Raw genomic sequence first — 19,149 nt, 5'->3', positions numbered from 1 at the left:
TACACATCTCCATGACATATACACACCTCCGTTACACATCTCCATGACATATACACACCTCCGTTACACATCTCGATGACATAAACACACCTCCATTACACATCTCCATGACATATACACACCTCCGTTACACATCTCCATGACATATACACGCTTCCGTTACACATCTTAATGACATATACACACCTCTGTTACACATCTCCATGACATATACACACCTCCGTTACACATCTACATGACATATACACACCTCCGTTACACATCTCCATGACATATACACACCTCCGTTACACATCTCCATGACATATACACACCTCTGTTACACATCTCCATGACATATAGACACCTCCGTTACACATCTCCATGACATATACACACCTCCGTTACACATCTCCATGACATATACACACCTCCGTTTCACACCTCCATGACATATACACACCTCCGTTACACATCTCCATGACATATACACACCTCCGTTACACATCTCCATGACATATACACACCTCCGTTACACACCTCCATGACATATACACACCTCCGTTACACATCTCCATGACATATACACACCTCCGTTACACATCTCGATGACATAAACACACCTCTGTTACACATCTCGATGACATAAACACACCTCGGTTACACATCTCCATGACATATACACACCTCCGTTACACATCTCGATGACATATACACACCTCCGTTACACATCTCCATGACATATACACACCTCCGTTACACATCTCCATGACATTTACACATCTCCATGACATATACACACCTCCGTTACACACCTCCATGACATATACACACCTCCGTTACACATCTCCATGACATATACACACCTCCGTTACACATCTCCATGACATATACACACCTCTGTTACACATCTCGATGACATATACACACCTCTGTTACACATCTCGATGACATAAACACACCTCTGTTACACATCTCGATGACATAAACACACCTCTGTTACACATCTCGATGACATAAACACACCTCTGTTACACATCTCGATGACATAAACACACCTCTGTTACACAACTTAATGACATATACACACCTCCATTACACATCTCCATGACAGGATAGTCTCAAACAAAAGAGCCAGATTAATGAAGAGGTCTAAAATTGTGAATAAAAGCATTATAAAACAAGTGCTGAATGATATCAATAACATGCCAGGCTTTTCTTTATTCAACAGTAACATCTCAGCGCTGGTCTCTAATTTGGGGACGACAATTTAATTAAAATCATTTTTCCTAAAAATGAGGAGCGGCATTGTCTCCAACAGAGCGAGGTCAGGCGGCGGTAATTAGTTATCGAGCCTCAGCGGGGTCTTTTTGCACACTAACACACGAGCGTGGTCTCACGCACGGACTTGCAAACACTCCAATTTAGTATGAAGACCCAGCACCCTTTGTCACGTTGTTGGGTTCAACGTCCAGCCCCGGGGGATTAAGAAAGTTGCGAGAGAGAGAGAGCATAACTTCACATGAGCTGCAGTTTTAGTGACTGTGGTGGTCATAATGTTATGGCTCTTCAATGTTCTGCTGATTCAGTGGGCTGCAGTGGTATTTGGGGTCAGATATTAAAGACTCAGCAGACGTGTCCAAAGACCGAGCAGATCACTACCTCCGGGGAACGTCGGCTTAAAAAATAAAAAACTGCCGAAAGGACGGATGTAGCGAAGCCGGTCTGGGGGGGGGGGGGGGGGTCGCACTTACTCGACCCTTATTTTGATATGAAAATAATGTTCATCGGCGAGTCGCTCAGGCACTCAACCAGCTGAAAATTGATCCCTGACTTGAGAAGAAATGATATTAACACACAATATTGTTTAAAAGTGGTTGAGAAGTCCATCATCAGAATCCAGCCAAAACATTTCACGTGTCATTCAACGGCGGTTTCGACCACAATTACGAGCATTTATCTGACATTTTCCGGTTTTGTACTGATGACTCTTAATCTCACTCTCATCCCCGTCACTGTAATTGGGGCATTTTGCTATGAATCATCCTCACAGGACCGTCCATTATTGTGTCCTTCCATCGTCTCGTCTCTGACTTTCCGACCCGTAATTGCGACTTTCTAATCAAATACGTCCGTTTTTCATGTACTCGTGTAATAATTTTTTTTTTTTAAAAAGTGATTCCATTCGTTTTTAAACATCATGTTGAAGCAGAAGTCAGTCGACTGGAGATGAGATTCTACAGCTGGTGACGACGAGTAATTACGCTGCAGCCTCCTCGACGGCTGAGGGGTCGCTGGCGTACGTCGCAGGCGAGGCGGCGGGTGACTGAGTTTTTAACGAGCTGATGTGAAGAGCGGGGGCGTGTTCGGTGTAGCCGACTCAACGGGCGCCGTGACTCACCGTCAACAAATATTAACGGTGATTTATCCCACAACTTCACTCCACACCAGGAGCGAAATAAAGACAGCATCGGTCTTAATGTTGCAGCCGATTATAATCTTTTCTGGAGACTTTCCCGTCAATTTAGTTTAAACTTTTAATTTGTTCCCAAATTTCTTTTTTAAATGTCAGCGGTCCCACTTTATTACTTTACTAAACGTTAATTCTTAGTAATAATTATTATTATTACCTTATTTTCTGCACTATAAGCCGCACTTAAAAGCCTTTAATTTTCTTTAAAAAAAACAGTGCGCCTTATATATGAACATTACCTGGTGGGTGACTTGTTTACAAACACTTTCATGACTCATTGCGTCATTGCGTCATCACAGGTTGGGATTTACGACGCATGTCACATCATGGCAGACTTCTATGGAGTGATATTACTGCCACCGGTTTGTCTTGGTTGTTGTACACTCAAAATAACTCTGCTGCGCTCTCAACCAGTCATATACACGTGTTCAACATGTCATACGTGTGCGCTCTAGCTGTCATACATGCGCTCAACTTCTTTGCTGATCGCTCAACATTTGTCTGCTCACAACACCCGTATTGCGTGCTGCTGTTTGAAGCCTTTTAAACATTGTTACCATGGGAGTGAACGGAGTTTTCAGAACGCTTAATAAAGTTTGACTTTATCTGACTGTTTAACTCGCAACTAACAAAATAATCGGTTCGCAATTTTCTGTCCGGAAAGTGATGAGTCGTCTCATCTTTCTAAATTCAGCTTTGACTTTGGTATTTCCTTCCGTTAATACAAGTACATTTACAACTTTATTGACGCCACACGTTCCAGCAAAAAGGATTTCAGAATCGTCATGTAAGAAAATGAACCAATGGGACACTTTCTTTGTCAATTCAAAGAGCTGGTTTTCGAAGATCGCTGAAAGAAACTAATGAAATGTTCTGTATCGACACAAACATGAAACTAGTATTTCCAATGACCAGTTCAGTCCCTGTGTGAACCCTCTCTTCACCTGAGGCGTCTGGAAGATTTACATTGGGTCCAATTTCCAAGCGACAACAATAACTTTCGCCGTGTCGAGACCATATTTAGTGCCAGAACGAGTTTATGTTCACTAGTTCTTCTCTTGTTCATCATCAGTCAAGAAGTGTAAAGACACAAATTGACACGACGCAGCTTGTTATCGAGACGACAGGAGTCAACTGAAAAACTTTGAACAAATCTTCTCGCGGGCTTGACACGGCGTCGTACGAGTCTCATTATCACGTCGTTACCTCGCTGCTAAATATGGATTAAACTGTGTGTGTGTGTGTGTGAGTGTGTGTGTGTGCAAATGAAAATCTGTCGCTTGAGATCTTCGGGAGGTAAACATTGAGTAAGTCGCACTAAATTAACGGTCTATTCAATCGAAAGTGAGACAACAAAGTCTTCCAACGTCGTGATGCAGGAAGTCACTGCACAATGTTTGTTGAAAGTTATGTTGAGCTGAAATTCACCTCCTTGAAACACTTACAGGCTGGATAATGATCAGACCTGACAAGTCAAACTGGGTTTCATGGCAGCGAGGTGACACTAGGAGACCTTCTCAACCCTCGGGAGGAGTTAGGGGCACCTCTGCACTAGGGGGCGACTAGGGGTAAGAAAATATCAATTACCGTATTTTCCGCACTATTCACCGGATTATTAGGCGCACCTTCAATGAATGGCCTATTTAAGAACTGTGACTGATTTTAGACTGGTGTTGTGAGCAGACAAATGTTGAGCGAGCAGCACAGAATTTGAGCGCATGTATGACAGCTAGAGCACGCCTGTATGACTGTTTGAGCGCGCAGCAGAGTGATTTTTTTGTGTACAACAACCAAGACACACTCGCTCAAACCAGTGGCAGTAATATCACTCCATAGACGTCGCACTGATGTGACGTGCGTCATAAATCCCACCCCGTGATGACGCCCAAGGCGTATCGGCTCAGTCGGCACAGAGTCATGAAAGTGTAAACAAGTCACCCACCAGGTAATGTTCATATATAAGGCGCCCCGGATTATGATGCGCACTGTCGTTTTTTGAGAAATTTAAAGGCTTTTAAGTGCGCGCCTTATAGTGCGGAAATTATGCTAACATATATTGCTGTACTTTTTCTGATACTCGATAGTGGATCCATATTTAACGGCACTAGATCCTTTTTCTTTATAACCTCTTTTTGTATTAAATTAGTATTTCAATTTGATCATAGTTTATGGTTTGTATTAAAAAAAACAATGTGCACCTTTTTATTATTATTTATTTTCAGTGCAAAAGACTAGCTATTTTTTCTGTAGCAGGTTAGAAAACTTTGAATTAAGTATGTGTAGGGGTGTAAGAAAATATAGATACACTTGAATATCACAATATCGTAGTTATTTTATGACTTAAATTTCAGTGGATTGTGTAGTACATTGATTTATTTTAAAATATAATTTTGTGTTGCAATGACACCGCTTAAAGGCAGCAGTCATTATGCCTCCCGCGGGGAACAATGACTGAGGACGAGAGGATACAGTCGACTCCAGGAGCTTTTCAAGCGGGAATAAAAGCAGTAACGACTTCAAGAGTCATGCGGTCTGTAAATTCTGCAACACCAAAGTCAAGTACTCGGAAAATACTGCAAATACATCCCTGTTGTTACTACAGTATTGCACTATGGTTTACGTATCGTATACGTACGACCTGGGAGGAGGAATAATGAAGGATGGACGGAGAAAAGTTTGGAGAAAATCAATTAACAAATCCAGTCCTTACCCTCCATGTTTGAGCATTTCCAGCTTAATAGAGGCGAAACTCTTTTACGCTGAAACAAAGTGAAGCAGAACTTTTAATTGTCTCTCAGCTTCAGACAGACTTGATGATTGCAGTCGTTTCCCTCGAGTCCTCCGGCGTCTTCGGCGGCTCGTTTACGGAGTCTCTTTAAGGCTGCAGCTCAAAAGTGACGCGTCAGCTGACGTCGACAAGGCTCTGGCCAACCTACTTCTCAATCCCACATTTCACCAAACACCACATTTCCTCCTTTTGAATTAGTCATTTTGTTCTGGTTCTAAATTCGACTCGTCAAGTTCCCTTATTTTCTTTCCCATTTTCTTTGCCGATTTAAATATATTAGATGAACAAGTTCCCCTGAAGAAAAAAACGTTTCCAAATCCTTTGCAATGAAGCGCCATTTTATCGCATGTGTATTACTTGAATAGTAAATATTGAATTATTTATATTGACAATCTAAAATAGAATATCGAATGGTTACATTAAACATTTGGTATTTTTGAAATGTTCTTTTTTTAACCATTTTTTATTTATTTTTTTAAACAATTGAATTCAATTGAATTAGCATTCATTTAATAATTTGAATATTGTTCAATTGGTTTTTATTGAATTCAAAAATATGAATATTTTATAGATAAATTACGTTTTTTGACATAGAGCTTCATATTCTAATTCCAATCATTCAAAAATACATTTTTTAGATTCAATATATTTTCATTTGTAGCATTTTCAATTCAATATAAATTATTTTTATATACTTTATATTGAATTTAAGATACAAATTTAAACATCTTGAATCTAGAAAATCAATTTTTGTAATGAATTATTGGAATAATAATATCCAACTAATATGTATTAAATTTTAGCAAAAATTATTCAATCAATTATTCAATAAAAATGAATTCAACCTTTTGATATACAAATTATTTTATTTATGTATTAATATAAGATTTTCCTTGACAAGTAAAACTAAAGAAATGGGGAAACTGCTGTGAAACATATTTACATTAGCTTTTTTATTAACATAATTCATCAACTTTTTTACATTGTTTGACATTCATAACTAGTAACTGGAGGTTAGCGACGGCTAATTGAAGAAACAACATTAAAATGATCTTTTTTAAATGTGTCGTTCCGCTGATAATAAAAACATGATTGAATTAAGTTTAAAAATGTTCTGCGGCCGTTACGCTGGTGTTGTTGCTATGGTTACTGGCACAGCTGTTATTATCTCATTTTCCAGTTTCTCCATCAACTTCCAGCTGCTCGGAGGCAGACGGCCACTGGTGGCCCCCGGGTCATGGTTTCTTTCCGTCCGACAATTAACCAGCTTTCAAAAAGGAGGAAATAAGAGTCGTCCTGCCCGTGGGCATCAACGGCGGCCATGTCTGTGGGAGGCTGATAGAGTTTTAATCAATACCAACAACTCGATGAAGACTTGGCACCAACTCCACGGTTACCATGTGCAGCCTCGCCGAAGGAAATTAGCGCTCGCTGTGTTTACATCTGGATGATCAGTCTCCTCGCGAGCGAACAATTGATCCCTTATCATATCAGACCGACGAAGAAAAACAGTATTTTTCCCCTCAGAAGTTGTCGAGAAAGCAAGAATGTCATTTCCTGCTGGTGATGGTGGCGACAGCGCGACACCTCGGGATGAGTCACAAAAGAATTGTGTCATTTCTCATCAATTTGACGACTCAATTGACGAGATTCTTACTTTCATGTCGTGATGAGAAAATGTGTTAGAAGCGAACAGCGACTGGAGCTCAGTGGTCGTCGTCTTCATCCTCGTCCAAAAAAGACCCTTCAAAACATCCAAATACTTTCATACTGCTCGTCTTGTATTAAGTAAGTAAGTAATTTGTATTTATGTAGCGCTTTTCCAGACCAGGGTCACAAAGCGCTTAAACAATCAAAACAATACTGAATAAAATATTTACTTAAAAGGTCAAGATATGACCGAAAACAACACAAGAGTTCCAGAAAATCAAGGAAAAGCCTGAACAAATAAAAATGTCTTAAGATGCTTTCTTGAAGGAATCAGTAGATCCATCAAACACAGAGAGAGAGGAAGATTGTTCCAAAGCTTAGAAGCAACAGCCTGGAAGGACTTCTCTCCTCTGGTCCTGAACTGTGTTCAGGAACCATCAGTAGATTCTGATCCACAGACCTCAGAGCCCGAGCTGGGGTGTAAGGCTGGATCAGATCACTGATGTAAGAAGGAGCCTGACCATGAATAGATCTGAAAGTAAGAACCAGAAGTTGATCATGAAAAAGACTGGAAGCCAGTGCAAAGTTTTAAGGATCGGAGAAATGTGAGTTCTTCTACTAGAGCCGGTCAGAATTCCCGCCGCAGAGTTTCTGTATCAACTGCAGGCCAGACAGCTCTTCGACCAGCGTTGACATTTTACAATATAAATATTTACATTTTAATGTTTCTGAATCTAGATGCTCATTAACAACTTGTCACCTGTATGTTAACACGTTAATATTTAGGTGGAAAAAGCAAGTTTTAACCGTAGAAATTTGGGTTTTGTATTTCTTTTAATTGCAATCCTCCTCAATCTTTTGAAAAAAAATGCATGACTCGCTGATTTCGGCTTTTTCTAAGCCCTGCATCCCGGGCTAGTGCAAGATCTGGACAGCCTTGGAAGTTACGCAAACGCGTGAAGACGTTCTCCGGCTGTTCTCCACTCACTTTAAGTGGGGGTCAGGATTATATACCGCTGAAAAACCACTCGACTTGGACAAAATGCCTTGTAGATGTATGGCCACCACATTATTATTTTTTCTCTGGATAACACGAGGATATGAACGTTGGACGATACTATAAAGAGACTAATGACACATGATGGTTTGAGGATCTCACTCGCTTCAGGGATGAGCCGATTGATGCCATGATATTAGAAGTCAGAGACGATGCAACTCAAACCCTTCCTTCTATATTATATGTCCATATATCTGCTGTTTCCGTGTGTGGGGTCTGTTACTACCGCTATTATCTCTGCTGTATAAAATCTTCATTATGAATTCTTCTTTTATATCTCCCTGAAGTTCACGTAGTAACTGCCAGATGGCAGCAGTCATTACTTCCTCTGTAGCTAAGGGAATACTGAAATCCTGGCGATGACTGAGGACGAGAGGATACAGTCGATTCCGCCAGCATATTTGGTTAAAAACATGCCTAGACAAAAAAGCGGTTACAATTTCATAAAGAGTCATGCGGTCTGTACATTCTTCAACGTACTCAAGTACTCGGACAGTACTACAAATACATCCTACAGTATCGCAATATATCATGTGGTCGCCCCTGTATCATAAGGCATATTACAGGATTCTTGAAGGTACACGTAGATACTAGACTCAGTCCATGTTGGAGACTCACTTCCGAGGGACAAAAATATAATATGGGACCTTGAAGATGTTTAATAATAAATGAATACAATAAGACTTTTTTTTAAAGCATCATTCAAAGCTCTCAAGGTCGCTTTAGAAATACCTGAAGGACTGGTAACCTGTCCTCCAGCTGCTGAATATATAAAAGTTATAAAACAAGAAAATTCAAACTTTGTAATAACTTGCCTGCCACTTCGACAACAATCACTTCAAACCAACAATCAGATGAAAATCCCAAAATTCAGCTCAGTGTGTGTCGTTCCATCAATAAGTCCGTCGGGGAGGTTGCTGAATACATGCTTAAAATCTTACTGTATCGATTCCAACACAACGAACAAATTAGGCCAGTGAAACATCGACACTGTGAGCTCAGCCGCCGCGGTTGAAATCCCACCTCCTGTTTGGCGGGTCCACGAAAGAACGTGCCACATGACGGGCGACGCGGGCGAAGGTTCTTATCAGCCCAGAGGTTCTGCAGCTGCATTGATTTAACGTTTAATCCAACTGTGTCAAACATAAAGTCGTCTTTGCAGAACTGATCAGTTGAACATTAAAAGCTTCTGCATTAACCCGGAGAGCAGCGAGTGATGACGAGAGGTCAATACTGTGTGTGTGTGTGTGTGTGTGTGTGTGTGTGTGTGTGTGTGTGTGTGTGTGTGTGTGTGTGTGTGTGTGTGTGTGTGTGTGTCATCTGCCACTGGATGAGGTCGCTCATGAATCACATGAGTTATTGTTGCGAATACTCCACTGATAAGCATTAAAAACTAAATATATTTGCTACAAAAATCCTCTCACGGTACAGAAAGAATTCATAACATTATGACCACCTGAAAAAGGGCACTTTTCCTCGTTGTTTCCTCTTCCTAGCCAGGAGATGGCAGTAGCAACAAAAAGTCCCTTTTAGTAGTTTATCATCTACTGTAATACATGATGGTCGTATCAGTTTTTCTATTCACAGCAAGAATGTCATTTCCTGCTGGTGATGGCGCAACAGTGCGACACCTCGGGATGAGTCACAAAAGAATTGTGTCATTTCTCACAAATTTGACGACTCAATTGACGAGATTCGTTCTTTCATCGTCGCGACTGGAGCTCAGTGGTCGTCGTCGTCTTCATCCTCGTCCAAAAAGACCCTTCAAAACATCCAAATACTTTCATACTGCTCGTCATGTATTAAGTAAGAAAGTAAGTAATTTGTATTTATATAGCGCTTTTCCAGACCAGGGTCACAAAGCACTTAAACAATCAAAACAATACTCAATAAAATATATACTTAAAAGTTCAAAATAACACCGGAAACCACACAAGAGTTCCAGAAAATCAAGGAAAAGCCTGAACAAATAAAAATGTATTAAAGGAATCGGTAGATCCATCAAACGAAAAGAGAGAGGAAGGTCGTTCCAAAGCTTAGGAGCAACAGCCTGGAAGGATTTCTCTCCTCTGGTCCGGAACCATCAGTAGATTCTGATCCACAGACCTCAGAGCCCGAGCTGGGTTGTAAGGCTGGATCAGATCAGTGATGTCAGGAGGAGCCTGACCATGAATAGATCTGAAAGTAAGAACCAGAATTTTAAAGTTGATCCTGAAAGAAACTGGAAGCCAGTGAAGAGTTTTAAGGATCGGAGAAATGTGAGTTCTTCTACTAGAGCGGGTAAGAATTCTTGCCGCAGAGTTCTATATCAACTGCAGGCGAGACAGCTCTTCAACCAGTGTTGACATTTTACAATATAAATATTTACATTTTAATGTTTCTGAATCAAGATGCTCAGTAACAACTTAACCTGTATGTTAACACGTTAATATTAAGGTGGAAACAAGCAATTTAATCTCCGTTTTTTAATACATAGTTTTGCACTGTTAAAACACTGACTAATTAGACGAACAATATCTTGAACTATAACAGGGAAAACTACAAGGAACAAAATCCAAACTCCATGTCAAGAATTTGAATTTAAACAAAACTTTGTCTATTTCAGAACAAAACATTAACTTTTCTATGTCCCTCAACTCTGCCCTTCATGTCATGTAATTATGCAATTCAAACTATTTTTAACTTTTTTTTAATCATACAACTTCTCACAAAATAATCTCTTTTCATGACGCACAATGTTGTTTTGCATCATCTTTGCCCTTTGATCTCACTTAATGACTTGAAGGGGAAATAAAATGTCAATCTTCACACAAGTTGATTTTTTTAAAAGTAAATTATCCTTTTATTTACTCAACTCTGGATTAAAAACCGTAAAATATTTGTGGTAGTATCGTTACTTGATGTAGTTTAAAGTATTGTTGTTGCTATGTTCACATTGATGTTTGAAGCACACAACTCTTGAAGAGAACACAACAAAAGTGAGAAACCGACAAATACAGTGGACCCTCGTCACAGTTCATAGAATCTTATAAAAAATATACATCATTTTGATCAAATTAAATTATCAATAATAAGGACAAGTGGATGGAAAATTCATTCAAGTTTAGACTTAAACATAATGTCATCTTTCAAACTCAACATCGCATATGAGGTGGCATCTCCAACAACAACACTCAGACACACACACACACATATAGACACAAACACACATATAACACTTTTATTCATGCAGGCTTTTCCATGATTTTCTGAGACTCCTTTGTTCGGCTCGGTGTTGTCTTGACCTTTTAAGTATATATTTTATTGCGTATTCTTTTGATTGTTTAAGCGCCTTGTGACCCTGGTCTGGAAAAGTGCTCTACAAAAATAAATGACGTACTTACATAGATACACTCTGACATACACACACACTTAGACGCGCACAGACAAACACACACACTTTGAGTCACACATACATAGACACACACAGTCGTTTGTAGAAAGGCATCATGGGAGTTACCCGCTTCATTGGCACCATAAGTAAGGTGGGTGTTGTTTAAAAAAATAATGTTTTTATCAGCGGATAAGGAGTTTTGCCATTCCTCATCTTGGTTTTTCTACGGTATTATTTCAAATGCGGAATAGTGTGCATTAATAAGATGCGTAACAGCGACAAGGCGAGGAACCACTGTATTTATAATCCTACTTTGGACTCACTTTTCTTCCCCAGACAAGAGTGTGTTGCTGGAGAGAAAGAACGCTGCACATGATGGCTGAGCTGACAGAAGGAAATCCAGAGGCCATTAAACGTCTGATAACAACACAACAAGGCCGGGGATTTGTGTAGCTCATGTTCCCCCGACCTGAAAACAACATCCGCAAATGTCACAACCTTCAGCGAAATGACGAAGCGCGGCAGGAAACGGGAGCTGGTTGTGGAACAAGTCTCGGCTGCAGTCCTGACACAAATCTGGAAAAAGTGCTCTCGGAACCGGGACAGGGCGGGTTCAGACTCACGGGAGTTTTTTTTTCCACGAGCTCGTGTCTGGTCCAGGGCCGGGTCTAGGCAGGGGCAAGAGGGGGCCTGGCCCCCTCAAATAAATGTTGTGCCCCCTCAAACTTACATGTCTGGTCTGGTCTGTGAAAACAGAAGTGAAGGTGGTGATGAGATCAAGCAGGTTCTGTGAGCAAATCACTTCTATATTCAGCGTATTTAGAACATGAAACCTCATTTAACCCTCGTGTTCCCTCACCTACTTCAACATGTTTCACCATTTACATCATTATTTCTCTGTTTACATCCGCAAAAGAGAAACTTCCTCGAAGATGATATGAGCTTCCTTTCATTCCTATCCATCCTAAACATGAAAGACAAACTTGTTTATTCTCTCTGATAATTCTTTTTCATCCGTAATGTCACTCAACGTAGACTTCATGTAGCCCACACAACTTCTGCTTTTAACACTTGATTTGTGATCTCGCAAGACTTTGATTTGTCTTCACGTCTCACAACTTCGACTTTCTAGGTCACAGAACACCGACTTTCTAGGTCACACAACCTTGAAAACAACCTTTTTTTTACAACAAACTATTAAGATGTTTTTTTTAAGATCACAAAATGTTTAGTTTACTGCGTCAGACACACTTGACTTTCAAAGAATTTGAGTTGAGGTCACAACCAACTATTTTGACAAAATATTTAATTTTATGTCATTCATTTTGATTTACTTTTTACATCATATCTTTGAATAGCTACATAATCTTGACCTGCAACGCAATATGGGATTTCCCCCCAATATGGGATTACCACGCAGTATGTGTTTTCCAAGTAATCCTGACCTGCTGTGTAAATCCTCTCTTGCACCGCAAATCCCACTTGCCACTCACTTTTTTACGCAAATTCACAATTCGTTGTTACATGCAATACCTTGCAAAATCGCAATTCCTTGTCACAACGCAATTCCTTGTTACAGCAAAATTTCTTGTTTCAACGCAATTTCTTGTTACAGCGAAATTCCTTGTTACAGCAAAATTCCTTGTTACAACACAATTTCTTGTTACAATGCAATTCCGTGTAACAACGCAATTCAGTGTAACAACGCAATTCCTTGTTACAGCGAAATTCCTTGTTACACCAAAATTCTTGTTTCAACACAATTTCTTGTTACAACGTAATTCCTTGTTACAGTGCAATTCCTTGTTACACTGCAAATCCTTGTTGCAACCCAATTCCTTGTCACAACGCAATTCCTTGTTACAACGCAATTCCTTGTTACAACGCAATTCCTCGGAAAAAACGCAATTCCTTGTCACAAGGCAATTCCTTGTTACAGCGCAATTCCTTGTTACAGCGCAATTCCTGGAAAAAACGCGATTCCTTGTCACAACGCGATTCCTTGTTACAGCGCAATTCCTTGTAACAACGTGATTCCTTGTCACAACGCGATTCCTTGTTACAGCGCAATTCCTTGTAACAACGCGATTCCTTGTCACAATGAGATTCCTTGTCACAATGAGATTCCTTGTTACAGCGCAATTCCTTGTAACAACGCGATTCCTTGTCACAACGTGATTCCTTGTTACAGCGCAATTCCTTGTAACAACGCGATTTCTTGTCACAACGTGATTCCTTGTTACAGCGCAATTCCTTGTAACAACGCGATTCCTTGTCACAACGTGATTCCTTGTTACAGCGCAATTCCTTGTAACAACGCGATTCCTTGTCACAATGCGATTCCTTGTCACAAAGCGATTCCTTGTTGCAGCGCAATTCCTTGTAACAACGCGATTCCTTGTCACAACGTGATTCCTTGTCACAACGTGATTCCTTGTTACAGCGCAATTCCTTGTAACAACGCGATTCCTTGTCACAACGCGATTCCTTGTCACAACGCAATTCCTTGTAACAACGCGATTCCTTGTCACAATGCGATTCCTTGTTACAGCGCAATTCCTTGTAACAACGCGATTCCTTGTCACAACGCAATTCCTTGTTACAGCGCAATTCCTTGTAACAGCGCAATTCCTTGTAACAACACAATTCCTTGTTACAGCACCATTCCTTTTTACAGCGCAATTCCTTGTAACAACGCAATTCCTTGTTACAGCGCAATTCCTCGAAACAACACAATTCCTTTTTACAGCGCAATTCCTTGTAACAACACAATTCCTTGTCACAGCACAATTCCTTTTTACAGCGCAATTCCTTGTAACAACACAATTCATTGTTACAGCGCAATTCATTGTTACAGCGCAATTCCTTCTTACACACATTTCCTTGTTAGAACAAATTCCTTGTTACAACGCAAGTCTTTGTTACAGCCCAATTCCTTGTAACAACACAATTCCTTGTCACAGCACAATTCCTTTTTACAGCGCAATTCCTTGTAACAACACAATTCATTGTTACAGCGCAATTCATTGTTACAGCGCAATTCCTTCTTACACACATTTCCTTGTTAGAACAAATTCCTTGTTACAACGCAAGTCTTTGTTACAGCCCAATTCATTGTTACAACGCAATTCCTCGAAACAACACAATTCCTTGTAACAGCGCAATTCCTTGTTACTGCGCAATTCCTTGTAACAACACAATTCATTGTTACAGCGCAATTCATTGTTACAGCGCAATTCCTTCTTACACACATTTCCTTGTTAGAACAAATTCCTTGTTACAACGCAAGTCTTTGTTACAGCCCAATTCCTTGTAACAACACAATTCCTTGTCACAGCACAATTCCTTTTTACAGCGCAATTCCTTGTAACAACACAATTCATTGTTACAGCGCAATTCATTGTTACAGCGCAATTCCTTCTTACACACATTTCCTTGTTAGAACAAATTCCTTGTTACAACGCAAGTCTTTGTTACAGCCCAATTCATTGTTACAACGCAATTCCTCGAAACAACACAATTCCTTGTAACAGCGCAATTCCTTGTTACTGCGCAATTCCTTCTTACACACATTTCCTTGTTAGAACAAATTCCTTGTTACAACGCAATTCTTTTTACAGCCCAATTCATTGTTACAACGCAATTCCTCGAAACAACACAATTCCTTGTAACAACGCAACTCCGACAAAAGCTGCTCAGTTATAGTGATTCACAAACTTAGGTTGAGATAAAGCACTAGGGTGTGTGTGTCACAGGTACACATCAGTGGTTTTCGGTCACAGATTTTGTAGCTTAGCTAAACAATCGTGAGTCTGTTGGACCATCTGACGTCTTCATGTCGACCGATCTGCTCCCTGGGACGAGTCCAGAGTCATCAGCTGATCACACGGCGACACAGCAGACACAACAGCTCCCCCTCTGCACCGACGTCTGTCGTCAACCATATGTGCGACTTATGTCACGTTCCATTTACTTTCGACCCAATTTGTATTCCGCCAGCCGCGCTTTAAGGAATGAAGGCGTCCACCTTCAGCGCGACCTTTACCTCGTCCGGCAACCTCATCCTCTAATGGCGCCCGGCAGGAGACGACTTATTAGGCTCAGATATACGACGTGCAACCCGGGGACCCTCGGAATTAGAGGATTAAACCCGGCGACCACATGGAGGGAAAGGAGCGCTTTCACTCGTCGTCTGGTGGAACTTAATTAAAGTCTGATGTTCCTCCTGGACTCGTCTGGTGTTCTCCTGCTCCAGCTCAGAAACACTCGCTCACCTGGAGAAACACGGAGGAATGCTGCAATCGCTTCACTTCTCCAGGTCTGTGTGGAGGAATGTTAAAAAGATAACAGGCTAAGATGATGCAACAAGACATCACCAGTCGAGTGGAGACGGAGATTAAATTAGTTCTGCGGTTTCAATTTGATTTTGCTGGAATAAGATGATTAGACAAGAGAGTATTTTTCACAGGGATTCACAACCGTTTTTGGGACAGTGGGAGGAAACCGGAGCTCCAAGAGAAACGTGAGGCTGCACTAAACCGGTAATACCGTCGACACACACATTTGTGCGCACACACACGCACACAAAACCCCCAATCATTCACCTACACATCAGACACATAACATTTGTTTTTAAATTTAAAAAAAAACCCAGATAGAAACAAATTGAAAACATCATAACTTGTCACACACAATGCAAAAAAATACAATACACACTTTTGCTGACATGTTTCATTGTAACACACACATGCCATACACACAGAAAATATTTCACAACACACACGCCTTCAAAGTGCAGCAAATAAAATATGACCCGGTCACCTACAAACACACACCAACCCATCCCCCCCAAAACACACACCTATATCACAGTAAGGTGCACATAAACCTACAACACACACACACACATATATACTTCTCAGATACACAATATGTGACACACCCACACAGTAGTTCACACAAAACGAATAAACACGGATGCATTCAAAAATATATATATTATACAAACACATCTTCAGACCCACACTTTATTCAAGACCAGAAAAAAAACTTACACAATATGTTGCACATGCTATACATGCTATATTCTTTGTGTTATTTCCTTTTATCTATGTTCTTTATGTTTGCACTTTGTCATCCCCAGCACTTTGTTCTTTGTTCTTTTATTTGCACTTTGTTCTTATTCATGTTTTTATGAAACCATCATCTGCTGTGAACTGGAAACCCAATTTCCCGAATCAACACACGCTAACAATGCTAACACGCAGCACATGCCACACACTCGAGCGACATGAAAACAGTTCTTTTCATTCCGAGCTTCCATCTTTTTTTTCTACCTTTGGTCCCTAGCGTGACACCGGGAGCCTCCTCACAGTCTGGTGCTCGCGGAGAAACGTCGTCTGACGCATTGTTTGATGGTTTGTCACTCATTTCTAAAGACTGAACAACAAGTCGCGGTTCATTCAAAGTCTCCGGCGACGACGATTCAGGAAAGTCGCCCTCGGGCGCCGTCAGAAAAATAGCTTCAGTCCGGGAAGAAAAGAGTTAATGAATCGACAGACTCGTCTGAAGCGACAAACAGCAGAGAGATCTGACGGCACGATAGAGAAGAAAAAGGTTGAATTCAAAGACGTTAAACTAGACTCAAATGGAAAAGCACTTGGAGAGCGCAGACCTCCTCCAAGCAGCTCGTTTACTCAACTATCTTATCTGCCAGTTTTATCGTTTCCCATTTCATGCCCAAGTTCCGCAGAAGATAAATACATACTTTTTTCAAATCCTACTTCAAAGCACGTGACATATAAACTGATAAGACAACCGTGATAAAAAAAATGTTATATCTCAACATTCAATTTATACTCGGTGTGTAAGAAAATATCAACACTTAAACATTGGGATGTTTCTTTTTACAAAATTGTATAGAAATTAAACTTAATTTTAATTAAAAATTAACATGCAAATATTCAGATGATTTTCAGTTTGCTCCTCTTGTAAAAACACAAATATTTATTCCCTCTATTTGAACGCAGTAGACCAATGTCAACAATGTAATAGTATTGTGCGTTTACTATGTTATGACAGTTGTCCTGCAATTCATTTCAAATATATCACATTTTTTTGTATCGTTGTCAGAAACTAAAATATGTCAGTGTGACGCGGGAAAAGAACTTCCTTTTTGCACGAGGTCAGATGGCTAAGGACTTAAAAAACATTTGATATTAATAATGTTTCATAAACGTTTTGAACCAGGCTTCCAAACAATTTAGTTTATTTCGCTATACTTTGTCAATTTTCAACAGCTCCGTATTGATTTTATTTTTTTTCCAAATCATTTATGGTTTATATTTCAATAAAATTGCAGCAAATATAACGTTTTTATTTACAATTAATATGCAATGATTCACAATGTTTGTTCAGTTCTGTTTTAGATTAATAGCTTCCAGTCAACAGATGGCAGCAGTCATTAAGTACTTCGCAGCTAAATGACCATTGAAGTCAGGTGAGATCCAGGCGATGACTGAGGACGAGAGGATACAGTGGACTACAGCCATATTTATAGCTAATATTTGGACATATTTAGGTTGAAAACAAATGAAAGCAGTTACGACTTCATCAAGAGTCATGTGGACTTTAAATTCTTCAATACCAGAGTCAAGTACTGGACAATACTACTAATATATCCTTGTTACTACAGTATCCAAATATATCATATTGTTGCCCCTGTATCGTGATACGTACGAATACACATCTCTACACAGGACACCAGGTCAGTACTTCCCACCTGCAATGACACACTTGATACATCCAGTATTTCCCAGGTAGTACTTATCCCCGACTCAGTCTCTTCACGCTCGGACAGGCTCAGGACTAGACGGCCCCCCAGGACCAGTTAAACACGAGCAGGGGTCTGATGAACAATATCTTCATGTGCTCCAGCACAAAGACAAATATTTTCTCAGACAGATTGTAAATAACGTTCTCTCTTGCAGCAGTTTCTTTCCTGCCGCTCTGAGAGCCCAGGTTTGGTCTCACGCATCTGTCCATGAATACAAACACAGACGCAAATGTACGAGTGATTATCCAACAACCCCGGGATCTGGAAGAGTTCTTTTTTTCTTATTTATTTATAAAAAATCAACCTCAAGGACGGAGACGAGGAAACTCTTGACACGGGCGCTCCAGAACCAGCCGACTCGACCTGATTTTACAGGCGTCTCGAGGGGTTGTTGCTAGAAAACAGGATTTCAGTTCAGTTTATTTAAAAAGGACAATGTGTAGTTACATGACGGCGTCGCTTTGAGACATCAGATCCAAGCGTGAAACATGTTTTCATAAAAACACAAACCTATCCTGATTACAAGTCACACTGCTCTCTCAGCCAGTCTACCCATCAACAATATTATTTAACTTAATTAGATGTAATATATTTTACTTTATTTTATTATTTACTTTAATATTTGGCATATTTTAATATTTTAATGTTATGTACTCAATATAAACCGTATATATTAAATATATAAATATATATATGTCTAGTTCTTACAAAAATCTACGGTATTTTAAATGAAGCAACAACAACAATTTGACACTTCACTTTCATGAAACCAGGAAGATATTGGACATAAAAAAAACAGATCATTTAATGAAATTACTCAATTTTGGAATATTCACTTCAAAGTCATTCAATTCTTTCTTGTGAAATTGTTATAGATCTCACACAGATTTTTCAGTTTCAAAAATTTAGAAACAAAGTCTTGTCTTTAACTTGGGTTTGACGCAGCAAAGTGCCAAAAGGTTTCAATCCCATTTATTCCAAAGGGACTTGAACC

This window comes from Callionymus lyra, chromosome 14, assembly GCF_982586985.1.
Source record: "Callionymus lyra chromosome 14, fCalLyr1.hap1.1, whole genome shotgun sequence".
NCBI lineage: Eukaryota > Metazoa > Chordata > Actinopteri > Syngnathiformes > Callionymidae > Callionymus > Callionymus lyra.
The sequence above is the reverse complement of the archived record's forward strand: the minus strand, read 5'-3'. Positions refer to the sequence as shown.